General features: G+C 39.3%; 1 long non-coding RNA gene across 1 annotated transcript; it reads right to left on the reverse strand.

The window, feature by feature from the left end:
- Positions 1 to 1,382: 1,382 nt before the first annotated feature.
- LOC141432514 (uncharacterized) lies at positions 1,383 to 6,658 on the reverse strand. Its single transcript, XR_012451837.1, has 4 exons — positions 6,629 to 6,658; positions 6,475 to 6,560; positions 4,505 to 4,595; positions 1,383 to 1,530 (listed from the first exon to the last, which is right to left on the reverse strand). It is a non-coding gene; the product is annotated as an uncharacterized lncRNA (long non-coding RNA).
- Between the last annotated feature and the right edge of the window lie 10,087 nt (positions 6,659 to 16,745).

Here is a 16,745-nt window from a genome sequence, read left to right on the forward strand (position 1 = left end):
CGTTAAAGCGTCACAAATAAAGCAACAAACAAGCACAATCCAGTTTATCCCGTCAATCTCAAAATTGAAAAACACACTACTGGTCTTCAATTAGCCGTTGTTTTGTTGCTGCGGCTAGTAACACAGTAGTCAAATTAAGCTTTTTTTGTACTGTGGCGCGGTGTCAACAACTTATACATTTTTAGCACTCAAAAATATATTATAGCATTTTCTTAACTATTATCTAATGATTTGAAAGTAATTTTTATCTCATTACAATCCAACTGACTTGAAAATTAGAACGTGTTTGTAAATCCGATGACAATGCAATAGGTAGGTAATAGCAGTGTCAAGAATAAAAGTCTCAAAAATATTTCTGCCTAAACTATTACAACCACCAGATTTATATCTTTGTCTTATAAATTAAATTGCAACGCAGTCTGTAGAGCAAATGAGACTCAAGGAATTTTCAATAAAAGCCAATTATTTTTGCTTTACGACGAAAGCTGAAATATTTTATAAAATACTTTAAGTAAATAATTCAAGTTAACTTGAAGGTCAACTGCTTTCAAAACTGGATGAAACTGGCTGTGGTTATTGCTCTAAAAGGACAACCACTGGTTTAAAACTTGTCCTTTGAACATATCAATAGTGAAATGTTTACAGCCTTATTCATAAAAAGTTAGAGCCTCCTTGAAGGCCCGATGCTAAAAAACATGATTCATAAACGTCTGTTAGCGCTAATCAGTCGATCAAGGCTCTGCTAAAGTTAGCGGACCGTAGACCCTCCTTTATCTCCCTGCTAAGTCACAAAATGGCCGCCACAAGTTTGAACAGCTGACTTTGACAAGAGCAAAAAACCATACCGAAGATATTTTAGTGAAGGGTGAAGTTACGCAAAGATTAAAAAAAAAACCAGGAAAAAATATTTCAGGAATTTGTATTTAAAAAATCCTCTAAATTAGCAAGCAATAAATTAACAATAAGTATAAAAAAAAAATTGTGGATGATTAACACAATTATGGCTTTTTGCACAACATAAACATGCGGATCGGAAATGGCGGGAAAACAAACTTCTCGCTTTTTATTTTTTTTCCTGCTAATTTGCTGTCACTGCTGTCAACTTTTTTTTTTAATTATCGATTAGGCCATTTTTTGTCTTTGATTTGTCAAGGTGGCCACATAACGAGTCTAATCAGTCTATCAGCGGCTCAACAACTAGCAGACTGCTAGCAAGCGTTTATGAATCATACTTCTTGACAACCGTCTAACAAGCTTAGATCAGTCTGCTAAGTAACAGACCGATCAAACCTCAATTAAGGATTTTTTATGAATAAGGCTGTTAGTCTCTAGTTCTCGTTTGGCACGTGACCTTGGGGCCATTATGTACTAAACTCACCATAAACATTAACCCTGTCTTGATGTGACATTTGAGCATCCCCATGGAGCGCGATGCAGGAGAATAACCCCCCATCGTCCACGCGTACGTGTGATATGTTCATTTGTGATACCACCCCCCCATCGGGGGTTAGAGACTGACTTATATCATACCTGCGAAAAGGAAAGGAATAGCTGATGACCTCGAATTCCAATAAATTTATCCAATTAAGAAAAAATACATAAATTACTTTAATTAAATTAAATTCAATTTATTTCATTCAGATAAAAATCCATATTGGGTAAGTAACAATGTCCTATGAGCTAGTGTTAGTATGGTACGTTCAAAGAAAAATAAGTTGGTTATAGGTGGGTATGGAGTTGTATCTATCTCCGCAGGAGTGGAGAGTCCCACCGGGCCGGAAACACGCGTAGCAAATATCCATAAACACTGCCGAAAATTTAGTTTCACATCTGTATCTCAGTCTAATATTGTTATTGCGTTATTGTACTTTGCATAAATACAAGCTTTTATTTAACTTGCAAAGTTTGTATATAAATTCTCTTTATATATTGCAAATAAAAAAATATTTATCTTGTATTGATCGAATTGATTTGAAATTCAACGCGGATTACAGCCAGCATTTAAAACTATATGTTTTCAACTAAAACTTTTTTTTAATTAACCCTCAGAATATTTTTGATTACTCATAAATCTCATTTAAAAATATTACTTATTAATATTTTTACTGTTGTAAATCTTTACTAAATTTAATTATTCGAACTTGCAACTTCGTTGAATAAATCTACGCCAGCGCCGACGAGTTTAGTGGTTCCAATTGGAACTAAATCTCTTAATTTTCTAGCAAGATTGCCAGTCTGTAACACAAGACTTAATTGCCACTAAAAAGCAAACTCAAAAGAAATAAAGCACAGTAAAAATTTTAAATCAAGGGGGCAACTACGAACTTCGAAGTTTGCATCGTACCATCCCTCTCACTCTCGTATTAAATAATATTAGCGTCAGCGGAAAGGCATGATACGAAGTTCAAATTTTTCGTAGTATAGGGCCAGCAGGGCTACTACGAAACTCGAAACTCGAAGTTCGTATCGTACCTACCGTCCCTCTCGCTCTCGTATTGAATAGTAGTGTCACTTTGAGTTTCGAGTTTCGTAGTAGCCCTGCAGTTGCCGAGGTGCACTTTGTAGAATGATGTTCGTAGTTGATTTGATTAAAAGTTTTTATAAGGTTACAAGAGTGTTATTTTGCTTTTGTTGAAGGTTTAATATTTACCTAATAAAAGTAATCTTAAGCATCATTATGAAAATTAAAATACAATCTCGTCAACCAGCTTGCAAATATGCTGATATATTAATTTTTACCCAACTGCCCGAATGAGGGTTATGTTTTATTATTACATATTTTGAAAATCACTACGAAATTTGTACGTATTCGTAGTACGTGGGTGGGATTTAGAAAGAATCTTTATGAAAGTAATTTTTTTGACCTGTGGTTTTGACTGACTAATCTATTATTTTGATAATATTTTCAATATTTTACATCTACGTCAGACTGATCACTTTAGGTAACATTCTTCTAAAAATTCTACAATAGCAATTAAAAAAGTAATAAGCTGAAAACCATTTTTCATTCAAGAGTTTTAGTGACTATAGATACTGTCTTAACATTATCCGCTACATAATGTTTAAGTATTAAAGGAGGGTTTTTCGATACAAAGTTCCTGTATATCGTTGATTTTGTTTTAATGCGTTTTCATGTGTTTTATGTGTCATTCTGGTTTAGCTATTCAAATGGGTTTTTGCACTTTTTTGCCGTCTTTGCTTATATTGGTTCTGGTTTTCTTATCGGTTTCTGTTAAATGTCGCTAGTTACTTTCTTGTGACTTCTTGATCATCGGCTTTGTTATTTATTATTTGATATTTGGTTGTTTTTTTATGTGTACGACAATGCGTTTAAAAACCTTTATATAAAACTAAAGCCACATAACGATAAAAATAATCTTACTGATGTATTTTTTTATCTTCATCATCATCATGTCAGCCGAAAGACGTCCACTGCTGGACATAGGCCTCCCCAAGGCTCTCCACTCAGACCGGCTTGTGCTTTCCGCATCCACCGCCATCCCACGATCTTAACCAAGTCGTCGCTCCATTTTGTTGAAGGCCTACCAACAGCTTGTCTCCCGGTCCGCGGACGCCATTCGAGAACCTTCTGACCCATCGGCCATCAGTCCTGCGAGCAATGTGCCCCCGCCACTGCCATTTTTTTTTATCTTGCCATAACTGTTTTTACACAGCGATTCGAGATTTCCCGCCGTACAGAAAGTTGTTAGAATATGAAAAAATCTTTAAAATTACCATGGCTTGTCGTTATTGTCCCCAGGCAGAGTCGATACAAATCTGCGCATCCTCTTATTATGTCGATCCGACATGCTAAGTCAACATAGACACAAACAAAAAACATGTCATTGCATGTTAAATAACTGATTGTAAGAAATATTTTTAAAACAACAATTAATCAAATAAAAAATAATATGAAACTACCGTGAGACTCACTCATCATCCCAGCCTATATACGTCCCACTGCTGGGCACAGGCCTCCTCTCAGAACAAGAGGGCTTGGGCTATAGTTCCCACGGGCCCAGTGCGGATTGGGAACTTCACACGCACCATTGAATTGCTTCGCAGGTTTGTGCAGGTTTCCTCACGATGTTTCCTTCACCGCAAAGCTCGTGGTAAATTTCAAAATGTAATCCGCACATGAATTTGGAAAAACTCAGAGGTGCGAGCCGGGTTTGAACCCACGACCCTCTGTTTGAGAGGCGATAGGTCAAACCACTAGGCCACCACGGCTTTTTCACTCACTCACTCATATGAAATGATATTGTAACGGATAACTCACGTCTTAAACGAGTTTAGCTTGACATGTTTCGGGGTATTTCGTAGCCAAAGTCGTGCGAGAAGAGCGGTGGCGCGTAGTGTGCGTGTTGCGGCAGCCGCCGAGTCGCGTGCTCCTGAGAAGAAGGGCTACGAAATAGCTCGAAACATGTCGAGCTAAATTCGGTTTAAGAAGTGAGTTATCCGTTACAATATCTTTAATAAAAAATAATAAGTACTTCATTCTCACCTTGAATCAATATTAGATGTAATCATTTTCCATCTCTTTCCCATATAAATTTAGCTGGATGCTGTGCATTTATGGTACATTGTAGATGTACCTGGAAATAAAAGACTGCTTAAATTTTATTATCATAATCGCAAGCTTGTTCAATCAGTAGCAGAAGTGGATTAGGTATAATTTCAATTCTGTCTTTATTGTTTTCATAAAAAGCTAACTCTGAGTATATCTTTTATTAATTCGCTAAGACAGTAATGAAATCACGGTAAAGTACCGAGATTGAAATACCGAGCTTTGACAAAAAATCTCCTAGGAATTTCCAAAAAATATACCGGGTGTGGCCTGTAATACGAGCAAATAATTAAAAAACATAGATCGTACTCGTAAAACTGAACAACATCAGTTGAAAGCGACTTTGAAAAATAATGGAGTCTTTAGATTATCCTTTTTTCATACAAATTAAATACTGCTATCAATGTACGCCATCCTGGAACACAACTGACGTTGCCTTTCACACTACAAACATCAAGCATTTCGCTTTACATTGCTTCTTCGAATAAACTTAAAAGTGTAATAAAAATTCAAAAACTACCTTTAAAAGTCGCTGAACTAATGTTGTTCAGTTTGACGAGTATGATATTACAGTAGGCTTGAGTCGGTCCTGAACTAAGAACTAAAAAGAATGAATTCCCATCGCGGACCGAAAATAACTAGTTCCTCGTAAACGATCTTAATCGGTCTCGGTCTCGGTCCGCGCTCCTTTGGCTCCGGAGCTAAAACGGAGCGGGAGCTGGGAGTGAGCGAGTGAACAAGGAAACGAATAGGTAAAGAGCGGAGCGGACGCATGGCGTGTGCTCAGTCGATGTGAACGAGACAAATAGTATTATTTAAAAGCGTATCCTGCTCATGTGCGAGAGAGACGCATTTATTTTACATTGTACATTGTCCGCTTGTTTGATGATACCAAAGAACCATAATAAGAAACCCGGTTAAACGAAACTACGACAACAAATGAATGATTGTTTTTATTTGATTACAACGTTATATTTTTATTATACTCCGATTTTAACATTCCGATCTTTAGCTCCCAGTTCAGTTCATGACCGATTCGAGTCTAAACTCGCTCCTTTCCTTTCCTTTCCCTGTTTCGGTCGGAGCCGCTCCTCGGAGCTAAAGGAACTAAAGGAACTAAAATACCGAACTAGTTCATTTGACCGATTGATCGAGATCGGAGCGCTCCCTTTAAAGACCGAGCGGCGCAACTCAATATTACAGGCCACACCGGTATTGTTAGCTTAATGTTACACAATAATCACCTGTGCTAATTTTCATGTCTCTACCCAGCGGTTGAAATCAGTAATCTATGCGTTATTACAGAAGATCAGATATCTCCATACCTAATCCAAATCCATTCAGCTTTAAAGTGTAAAGGACTAATAAGCACAAGCATGCACATACTCACTAACTTTCGTTATGCCAATCCCATCACACTTCCACTAATATTATAAATGTAAAAGTTGTAAGTCAGTTTGTTTGTTTGTTAGCTTGTTTGTTACTTCACCACGTCTAAACCGAATCGATTTTAGATTAAATTTGGTTTACAGATAGTTGAGTCTCGGGAAAGGACATAGGATATTTTTTATCCAGAAATTTGCATAGTTTCCGCGGGATAGTGGAAACTAATTATACGCAGTCGGAGTCGCGGGTAACGGCTAGTTTATAATATAAGTGGGATGTAAAAGTTTGTAAGTCTGTTTGTTAGTTGGTTTTTTACTTCATCACATTTAAACCGCTCAATTGATTTAGATGAAATTCGGTATACAGATAGTTTGAGTCTCGGGAAAGGAGATAGGATACTTTTTATCTCGGAAAATTCGATAGTTCCCGCGGGATAGCGATAACCGAATCCTATGCAGACGGAGTCGCGGGTAACGGCTAGTATATTTATAATATTAAGTAGGTAATAAATTCTGACTTACATCAACTCCAGGCATGACTGTGGTTTCACTAAAATGTTGAGTCATAGTCATTGAGATGCTTCTTCTGGGTCTTATTACAGAAGAATCTGTGGAAAAAGATCATTAAAAACCAGGGTTGTAACGTCAAATGTAAACACCTTATATGTAATCTTACCAATCGTTGGCCAAAAACTGGTTATTAATCTGTAACAAAAAAGAAATACATCTCAGTTTCATTTTTTTTTATTCGACTGGATGGCAAACGAGCAAGTGGGTCTCCTGATGGTAAGAGATCATCACTGCCCATAGACACTCGCAACACCAGGGGGATTGCAGATGCGTTGCCAACCTGAAGGCCTAAGATGGGATGCCTCAAGTGCCAGTAATTTCACCGGCTGTCTTACTCTCCACGCCGAAACACAACAGTGCAAGCACTGCTGCTTCACGGCAAGATTAGCGAGCAAGATGGTGGTAGCAATCCGGGCGGACCTTGCACAAGGTCCTACCACCTGCAACACATTTCTAATAAGTACAAAACTTTTTTGATGATGAAGCTTTTTATTAACTGTACTTGCACTGTTATTTAATATTTTTCTGTGTACCAAATTTCAAGCCGATCCGACAGCTAGAAGTGGGTCAAAGTGAATATGCAAGATTTAACCCAAAAGAAACAGGATGAGTTATTTAACTTAAACGAAAGCTTAAAAAAATACAGGTACCCACTTGTAGCAAAGCAAGACTTGTTTAATATGATTCGAAATCGATTCGATTCGGTTTTTGAATGGATAACCAAAGAAAGCATACGTGTGTTCTCAAACAGATACCTGAAAATGAACTTTCATTCTTGTTTGCGAGTAAAGTTTTCCATTCGAGCACATTTTGCAAAGGCCTACGGTGTGGTCCAAAACAAGCCTGGAAATACTTCGATAGCAAGTATATAAGGTGACCAATGTGTTTCTTATCTTTAATAGGTATTTATCTAGGAGCGATTTAGGAGATGTGAGCCGTTACATAATTGAGAGATACATAATTATTGTATCAGTATTGCAAACAATACTAGATTGTTGCACCAAGCAGAAAGTTATTTATTTACTGCCCGAGTGCCGACTTGGACCCGAGCATCGGCGAGGGTTTTTAAAAGGCACGGGCAATAAAATTACTTAATGCGAGGTGCATAATCTGCTTTTCTTTCAACTAATTGAATGAGCCAGAGGCTCTAAAAATACTGCCTATCTTGGTCTCATAGAAATTAATTCGAATTTTTAAGATAAAAATCAAGAAAAATGAGATAGAAGGCGGGGGCGTGTAACTCTTGCCGTTTTATGGACGAGACGTACCATTAAAGATCCAGGGGACTTACAGTGATGTGGTGCAATAATCTCGAAGATTTTCTTCCATCCGACGCTGTTTCAGAGAAGGACGCCATCAGCAACCGACGAAAACAAAACACCGGTGCTGCAAGCTTGCAGCAGCCGCAAAGCACTCAAAAGCACTTTAAACTTCTTCTTGCTGTCCAAATGTTTAGTTTATAATTTATAAACCACACAAAACACAAAATAAACCCCGGGTAAGGTGACAAATTAACCACATATATATAGCGTTTCTACGATCACTTCCGAATTATAGTACGTGTCTCGTAGGAGTTCCGAGCGAAAACTGATGTTTTTAAAATGGCTTCCTGACCTTGGGTCACGCGGCGCTGCGACGCGTTTAGTTCACTTTTTCGCCCCTAGATGGCGCGGTCTCGTCAAATGAATACTGCGTTTGGTTGTGCAGTTTTTGATTGGCGTAAACATAACCCCAGCTTGAAAGGTTCCCTTTCAAAATAGCTAACATATAAAAAAAGAGAGAAATTACAAACGAAAATCATATTTCTGGTCTGTGCATAAAGCTATGCAAGAAAACCTAAACTAAAGAGAGATTCTAACTTTAATAATTGAATTAATTTTAAAGGTATTGGCATAACTTAACTACTGGACGCTTAAGGCGCTGTACATAGTGAAAACTACAATTTTAGAAAATATTTAAAATATACTTACACAATACTTACAACTGCAATTTTTTTATATGTGTATTTTCAGTCTATTAGCTAGTTTTGACTTCATCAAAAACACGATTGCTGACAAAACCTCGATAGATTATTTTTTGAAAAAGAGCCTTCATTTACACGTTAAACCAAATATTTATGAAAAATATTATGAATATCAACACAAAATTTGCTTTATTAAATATTTTTTAGCAGATTTAGATTTATGCTTCATAGATTTTCGATAGGTTGAGTACAATCAATCATACCAATTTATTTCGTCTTTGCAAAATAAAACGGTTCTAGCGCGCGGCAGCGGCGAAGTATTGCCCAGTCGCCAGTACACGCGTGTACGTAGTCGACGACGGACAACTGTGCACATTTTCTAACGCGCTAGTACACTTTTGAGAGCAAAAATATGGGTAATTGCAGTATAAAAAAGTTAAGCGAAAGAGGAAACGCATAAGTGAACTCAGAGCACATATGAGAAGCATAGAGTACCTAAACGGTAAGTACCTACCACACACTAATCGACGGCCGGAGTCGGGCCCGAGTCAGCAGGGCTACTACGAAACTCCAAACTCAAAGTTCGTGCCGTGCGGTCCCTCTCGCCTCGTACTAAATAGTCAGTGGCGTAGCTAGGTAACCTAGGGCCCTGGGGCAAATAAAAAATGGGGCCACTGCTATCAAACTGGTAAGGTTTTTTGAAGTAAAATCATTATATATACAAATACTAAGCAACTTTATCATCAGCTATAAAGCAGAATTTCGAGGGCCCCTGAGCTTAGGGCCCCGGGCACTGCGCCGCCTAGCCCTGGTAGCTACGCCACTGTAAATAGTATAAGTATCAGAGGGACCGCAACCCACGAACTTCGAGTTCGTAGTAGCCCTGCTGAGCGGGATTTCGCTACACGACCGCAAGCTGGTTGGCGCTCACGGATGCGGACGGCTTCGTCCAGATTCTAACCGCGACTGCCATAGGTACAAATTGTAGGCACGTTTATAACTATACTACTCAGGCGAACATGCGGCGAACCTTGCGGCTACTACGAAACTCGAAGTTCGTATCGTACCGTCCCTCTCGCTCTCGTATTAAATAGTATAAGTGTCAGAGCGACCGCACGACACGAACTTCGAGTTTCAAGTTTCGTAGTAGCCTTGCTTGATCCTTTGTCAGATTCACTGACATTTCTGATAGTGACACAACAGTTTCAATTTTCTCATTTAATTGCAGGCAAAGGTAATATCTTGCATTCAGCCAAGTTATTTAACATAAATATTTTAATAAAATAAGATGGTCGCATTTGGTTGCACTAGTAAATTATTGACAAAAACATGCACTCCAACTGGAATCCGGCTGCAAAATGGGAGTTATTGCGCAGTTAGTGCAACTGCATCAGCACTGCACCCGACTGTCAGAGGACTGCCATTTTAGGCAATCGGAGTGCAGTTCTTACGCAGTTCTAATGTAGTTCTGAACTTCGGAGTTTTTAACTGCGTTTCTAAAACCTCTTATTGAAAAATAAAAAAATGGAATATCTGTCTTGCTCCTCCGCGAATTAGTGAGGCCAAGTCGAGGAAACAGCTACGTGCGAGTTGCAAAAAAATGTTTTCATGCAACCTCTTATTGCTTCTGTTTCTGGTGTTCTGACTTGTATTTTTGTATTGATGCAATAACTACTTTACGCATACTCATAATCTTTATATCTGTCAAAGTTGTTCTGTGCGCTAAACATATTTTTTATCTTTGGCTACAGCTCGCACATGTTTCTTAGAACATAAAATAATAAAATAAAATAAATATCACGGGAAATTTCACACCTATTGACCTAGTCCCAAGTAAGCTTAGCAAAGCTGTGTTATGGGTACTAAGAAACAGTTCCTACATTCATTTTTTGACTGTATGTTTGGGTAAGGGTTGTATACTGTAGTTTTAAAGTATTACATTTTGAAAAAGTGACTCTCTGCCAAGTTTCTTGCTGCGCATTTATCCTGGCAATGATGGTCTTTCCGAAAGCGCTGGTAGTTTAAAAAAATTGCGCCCATTGCGGCCTATTTACTTAATAACCGATTTGATTTGATTTGTTAAAAGTGAACAGACAACTTTTTCTTTACTGTTTTATATATGTATTAGATTTGCCTAGCTTGTAATCTAGATTTCAGATTAAATAAAATTGTTTTTTTTTATTTGTATTGATTTACCTATGTATTTTCATTTCGTCTGTCTACCTATTCAGTCTTAATGTCTATCCATTACCTACATTACAATTAAACTGTGGGCATGAAGAGGCATAAATATTTTCTTTATTATCAAGACTATTTACATAAACGAAATTTCTCTAATTAAACCGAAATTGTGTAATTATAATTTTAACGAAAAATCCGGACTCACATTAACCAGAATACGGATACGACAGAATAAGGCCGTCAACGGGCTGCGTGACAGACGCGCGGTGCGTTGCGCTGGACGCCCCGCATTCGCCTCCGCCGCGTCGTCTGCTTCACCCCCTCAATTTTATACCGAAATTTCTTCTACTAACGCGCCTTAAGAGCACCATTTTTAGTTTTAACTAAGGCCGCACGTATTGCGCCATCCTTTCCAGGATAGGTTTCTATAATAACTCCCATTGGCCAGTGTAAGGGAGGTGCATTATCACTCATAATGAGGACTATGGTACCGACAGTGACAGGTCGCGAATCTGTATTCCATTTTTCACGCGCCTGCAGAGTGTGTAGATATTCAAAGACCATCGGCGCCAATAAGATTGGACTAGTTGCTCTAGAAGTTGATAACGCGAAAGCAAGTGTGTACGTTCTTCACGAATTTCTGCCGCGGGCAATGATCTTAGAGGAACCGTATTCAGAAAGTGAGCCGGCGTAAGAGGCGTTGGTTCCGAAGGATCCGCACTTAGCAAACCTAGTGGTCGCGAATTCAGCACTGCTTCTATTTGGCATAATAAGGTAAAAAGTTCTTCGTATGATAGTATTTGACTACCGATTACGCGAAACAAGTGTGTTTTATATGATTTTACAGCCGCTTCCCAGCTACCTCCCCAATGTGGTGCATTTGGGGGAATAAATTTCCATTTTATTTGATGGTTAAGCAATTCAGATGCAAAGACTTCAGAGAAATTGTTGTCGTTCGAAAGATTTTGCAAATGCGAATGTGCTCCTACAAAATTAGTAGCGTTATCAGAGTATAATGTGTCTACAGGACCTCTACGAGAAATAAATCGTTTAAGTGCATTAAGAAATACGTCTGTACTTAAATCAGAACAAAGTTCGACATGAGTAGCACGAGTAGTCATACAAATGAAGACACAGATATACATTTTTTGAGTTTTCGCACCTCGTTTGCGAACCATAGTCACATTTAAGGAGACACAAAATCAAGACCTGTGTGAGAAAAAGGTTTTGAAATCCGTAGCCTACATTCAGGTAAGTCAGCCATAACTGGTGGGGTGCGACCTTAGGGTGAAACTTGAAACAAGGCAAGCATTGTGCCACACGAGAACGCACTATTTTCCTAGCCGACAATATCCAGTATCGTGTCTTAAAATCGAAAAAAGAAGACATTCGCCTGCATGACAATTTTGGCGGTGAGAATGATCTATAATGAGATTTACTATATGATCCGTACATGGAAGAAGATAAGGATGCTTGTGATCAAAGGTAAGATACTATTCTCTAGTCTACCTCCAACGCGAAGCACACCGTCAACTACAAATGGTCGAAGCTTCCTAATAGCCTTCGAAGAGCAATTCTGTCCTGAACGACAAGCTTCAAGATAATCCGAAAAATGAACCGTTTGTAAGTCTCTGATGACAGCCAGTTCCGCCTGATCCATGTCGTCTACTGTAATTTTTCCTATAGTATTTAGACGCTTCGCAAAACGCAGAACGTAAACTGTCACCCGAAGAAACTTAGTCCAGGACGAAAATCTTTGAGACAGTTTATAAAAAAGTGGTTCTTCTTTGCTAAATGTTGCTAAAGACACAGTTTTTCTTTCAGTATGTCTGATTCAGCTTTTGTGGCCATAAATGGCTTAATAGGCCAACGCGTACTATCTAATTGGCCCATGACGGGCCTTGCAGCCACAATGGGTGATTAAGAATCTGCGAAGGTGTAAGTCCTCGTGACAAGCAGTCGCTGGGTTATCCTTCCCTGGAATGTGGTAAAAGTTTTCTGGCGCCAAATTTTCATGTATTTTGGCAACACGGTTTGCAACAAAGATCTTCCAACGATGGGGACTAGAATGAATCCAGTGAAGGGTGACTGTTGAATCTGAAAAGGCATAAACCCTAGATATTTGAATACGAGTTGTAAAGTGATTGAGAACGGTTCGCACTAGTTTGGACAGTAAATGAGCTGCACAAAGCTCTAAGCGGGCTAATGTTACTGATTTTACAGGGGCGACCTTAGATTTAGCGCATAAAAAACGCACAACCACCTCCCGTTCCGAACCGTATGTAAATACAATACACATCCGTATGCCTTTTCACTGGCGTCCGCGAATGCCAAAAGAGAAACAACGCTGGATTGCACAACACCCACGTGGCGAGGAATCGTTAGTTGACTCAGAAGTGGTAATTCGCGTAGAAAAACAGTCCAAGCATCAATGATCATTTGAGGTGGTTTTTCATCCCAGTCTTTTGGCAAGCCAAAGTTTTTTAATTAAAAGTTTGGCATACAAAATCACAGGAGCAGCAAACCCGAGAACATCCCACAGTCGAGCTACAACAGACAAAATATTCCGTTTGGTGCAACGTTCTGTGCCTGTATTAATATCAAATGAAAACATGTCAGCACGTGGATCCCACTTAACTCCTAAAACCTTTTGACAAAACTCATCGTCAAACTTTACTGCACTGGGGTGCAGATACCCTTCAGGTAAGACATCAAGCAATTCCGGTGAATTACTTGACCATTTTGTCAACTCGAAACCACCGGACTTGAACATATCAATTAGCTGATTCATAGTGTCAACAGCTGTATTAAACGACAGAGCGCTTGAGGCAACATCATCCATATAAAAATCACCACGTTGAATTACCTCAGCAGCATGTGGATAATTATCCCTTTCGTCATTAGCTAGTTGTTTTACGGTACGTAAAGCCAAATATGGACTCGCTGATAAACCGAAACAAACTCTGCCGAACTCGAACAACCGTAACGAATCACCCATCCTAAACCTATACAACATTCGTTGATATTTCTTGAACTCTGGATGGACACAGATTTGAAGATACATCTGCTTTACGTCCGCGCAAAACGCAATGGGAAATAACCTAAAATTCAGCAGAACCAGAAATAAATCGGATTGCAAATTAGGGCCAGGATTTAAGATAGAGTTAAGGGAGACGTCCGTGTCCGTGGGTGCACTGGCATCTAAAACGAGACGCAACTTAGTAGAAACTTTATCATTTCTAACGACACCATGGTGAGGTATGATATATCCCTCATCCTTTACATCACCGGGAACTAGAGTCAAGTAACCCTTTTCTACATAATCGGTTACAATGTCATTGTAGGCAGACTGAAAAGTCGGAGATGCAGTAAATTTTCTTTCCAGCGATATAAATCGCTTTTGTGCATTAAAAAGAGATTTGCCTAATGCTTCTGGGCTATCCTTAAAAGGTAATGCCACCGAATAACGGCCTGATAAATCACGTTTTGTCGTTTTTGTGTAATTATCTTCGCATTCCTGTTCATCGGGACTAAGAAAATTGGAAGTACTAGTTGACACTTCCTCTAATTTAAAGAATCGCTCTACTAATTTGTCAAGCGGAGCACCAGTGAACGCGCATAACACCACAGGCTTAGATGGACGAGCCCGGATGTCCAGAGGCGCCGACCCCATTAACAAAAAGCCGAGCGTCGTTTGCACAGCATCAGGTGCTCCTGGTGGACCTCGCACGCGACCGGACATTAACATGGTACCAAACAACTCTGCTCCTAGCAACATATCGATTTCTCCTGGAATGTGATAAGTATCGTCCGCAAGAGGCACACCATCTAGATAAGATAATTTAGACACGTCTATCGGTGCTGACGGCAAACATGCAGTGACATGGTCCACAACTAGTGGTTGAATATTGTAAGCAACAGTGCTATCATAGCGAGACCGAATTGTCAAACGCAGCCTTCCCTTTGTTTGATTAGACGCGCCGCCAAAACCATTTACAACTATAGGTGACTCTTCTGACGAATAAGTCAGCGAAAGCCTTTTACAACATGATGCTGTGATAAAATGATTTTGAGAACCATTGTCGACTAAACAGCGCAAAAAGTGCGTACTTACCACAGGCATCGACTACTAGCACACGCGCGTAGCGAGCAGCACGGTAGAGGGCGAAGGCGCGACGACGTTTGCCTGTAAATAATTATGTGACACTTGTGCAGCGCCGTGTGCGCGCCGTTAGCAATGGAGCGGAAACATCGATGGAGGCACCGAGGGGGTGTGCGGGGGGCGGCGCGAGCGGTTGCGTGCCCACCGCACCACAGCTACAGACGTGGACGCTACCGTCACAAGGAGCCCCTTCGTCCTGAGCGCTGGAACTACTGAACCGTCAGGTACTGTCATTTGCGTTGCGGGCATCGCAGTAGTCGGACTATCAAAAAAATGCAACAAAGAATGATGAGTACTTGAATTGCAATTTTCACAAACTTGGCTAGAGCGACAATTAACACTTTTATGATGTCGACTAAGACATTTGACGCAAGTGCCGTTTTTTTAATAAAACTGTAGCGCTCGCGCGGTTTTAGATTTTTAAACGCTGTGCACTGATAGAAATGCTCGTGCATAGAATCGCACAAGTTGCACGAAGTTAAGGCCTCTGTAGACGAAACAAAGGCCTGGGTTCGTTTCGCGGTTACAGACTTAGGGTTCATCGATTTCTGAGGGCGCGCAGTCGAGTTGGAACATCCAACTTCAGGGTCTCCCTGCGTTCGAGTATTTTAGCTTGTTCTTTAATAAATTTAACGAAGCTATCGTAAGTCGGTAATTTTTCGAACGCACTGAATTTTCGAACATGCGAGCAGTATCTGGGTCGATTCCTTAGAGCCAAGAATAAGAATATAAATTCTTTTTTATCAGATATTTTTAATTTATCGAAAGCCGCAGTGGTGTTACGAAACAATCGATAAAATCATTTAATCCCTTTGCAGAAGGCACGCTCAGTTCTTTGTAATTAAACAGATCATTCAGATATGACGATCCTAACAACCGGACATCCTCATATTTTTCCACGAGCGTTGAATAAATTAACTGATAATTCTCTCCGCATGGAATTATTCCTGCAATTGACGACAAAGCTTACCCGAAAGCTGGCCGCATAGATAGAAAACTTTTTCAGAGTTTGAAAGCGTACTATTATGATGTACGGTACTGTTGAAACAATCGATAAAGGAAGCGAATTTCCTCTGTTCTCCGTCAAAAGTTTGTAGCATGATAGGCGGGAGCTTCAAATGAGTTTTGAAGCAGTAGGTTGGTCAATATTGACATTTGGCTTATATCAGTAAATGTGTTTATTACATGTCGAATATGTGAATACATATCTTCAAAAGAGTCCCAAGCTTGGAATGAAGGTTCATAGTCAGCGTCGGCTTTCATACGCGCAATATTTAGTTGTTCTATAATTAGATTGTACTCCGAACGCAATGTATCTACGACGATGCGCGGGACATAAATTTTTGTTGCGATTCGAATGAGTCCAATTTTTCGAAGCATCATATATAAATTGTAATCTACCGAAGTAAGCCTTCATTCGTGCTTCTAAAAGCCTAATATTAGGCCAACCTCACTTTCATCTTTATCTTTACCCATTTTATTCTTGGCACACCAATAGGTAATCACTTCAGCCTACAAGCACAATAAAAAATAAATAACGAAAAGTGACGATTACCTACTTACCTAAAACCTACTCACGCTACTAACCGTATAAAGTGACACTACACTATACAGACTTACCTACCTATTCACCGCATTAGTTCGAGTTAATAAAACAATAATTTTAACGCAATGATAATTGGACAGGTTGAGTATTTATTTTACTTTGTGTACCTTATATTATTACTTAACAATAAAAACTTATATTTTTTATGTTAATTAATATTTTGAAGTACTTAATGCTCAAGACAATCCTATCAATCAAGCGAGCGCCGTAAATGTACCTTGTTGCAGATATCTACCTAGTTATATAAACAACAACCAAATATCGCGAGCTCACTTTTCGAATCCGTACGTACGCATTTATTGCCACTAGAC

Source organism: Choristoneura fumiferana, chromosome 11 (genome assembly GCF_025370935.1).
Source record: "Choristoneura fumiferana chromosome 11, NRCan_CFum_1, whole genome shotgun sequence".
Classification (NCBI taxonomy): Eukaryota; Metazoa; Arthropoda; class Insecta; order Lepidoptera; family Tortricidae; genus Choristoneura; species Choristoneura fumiferana.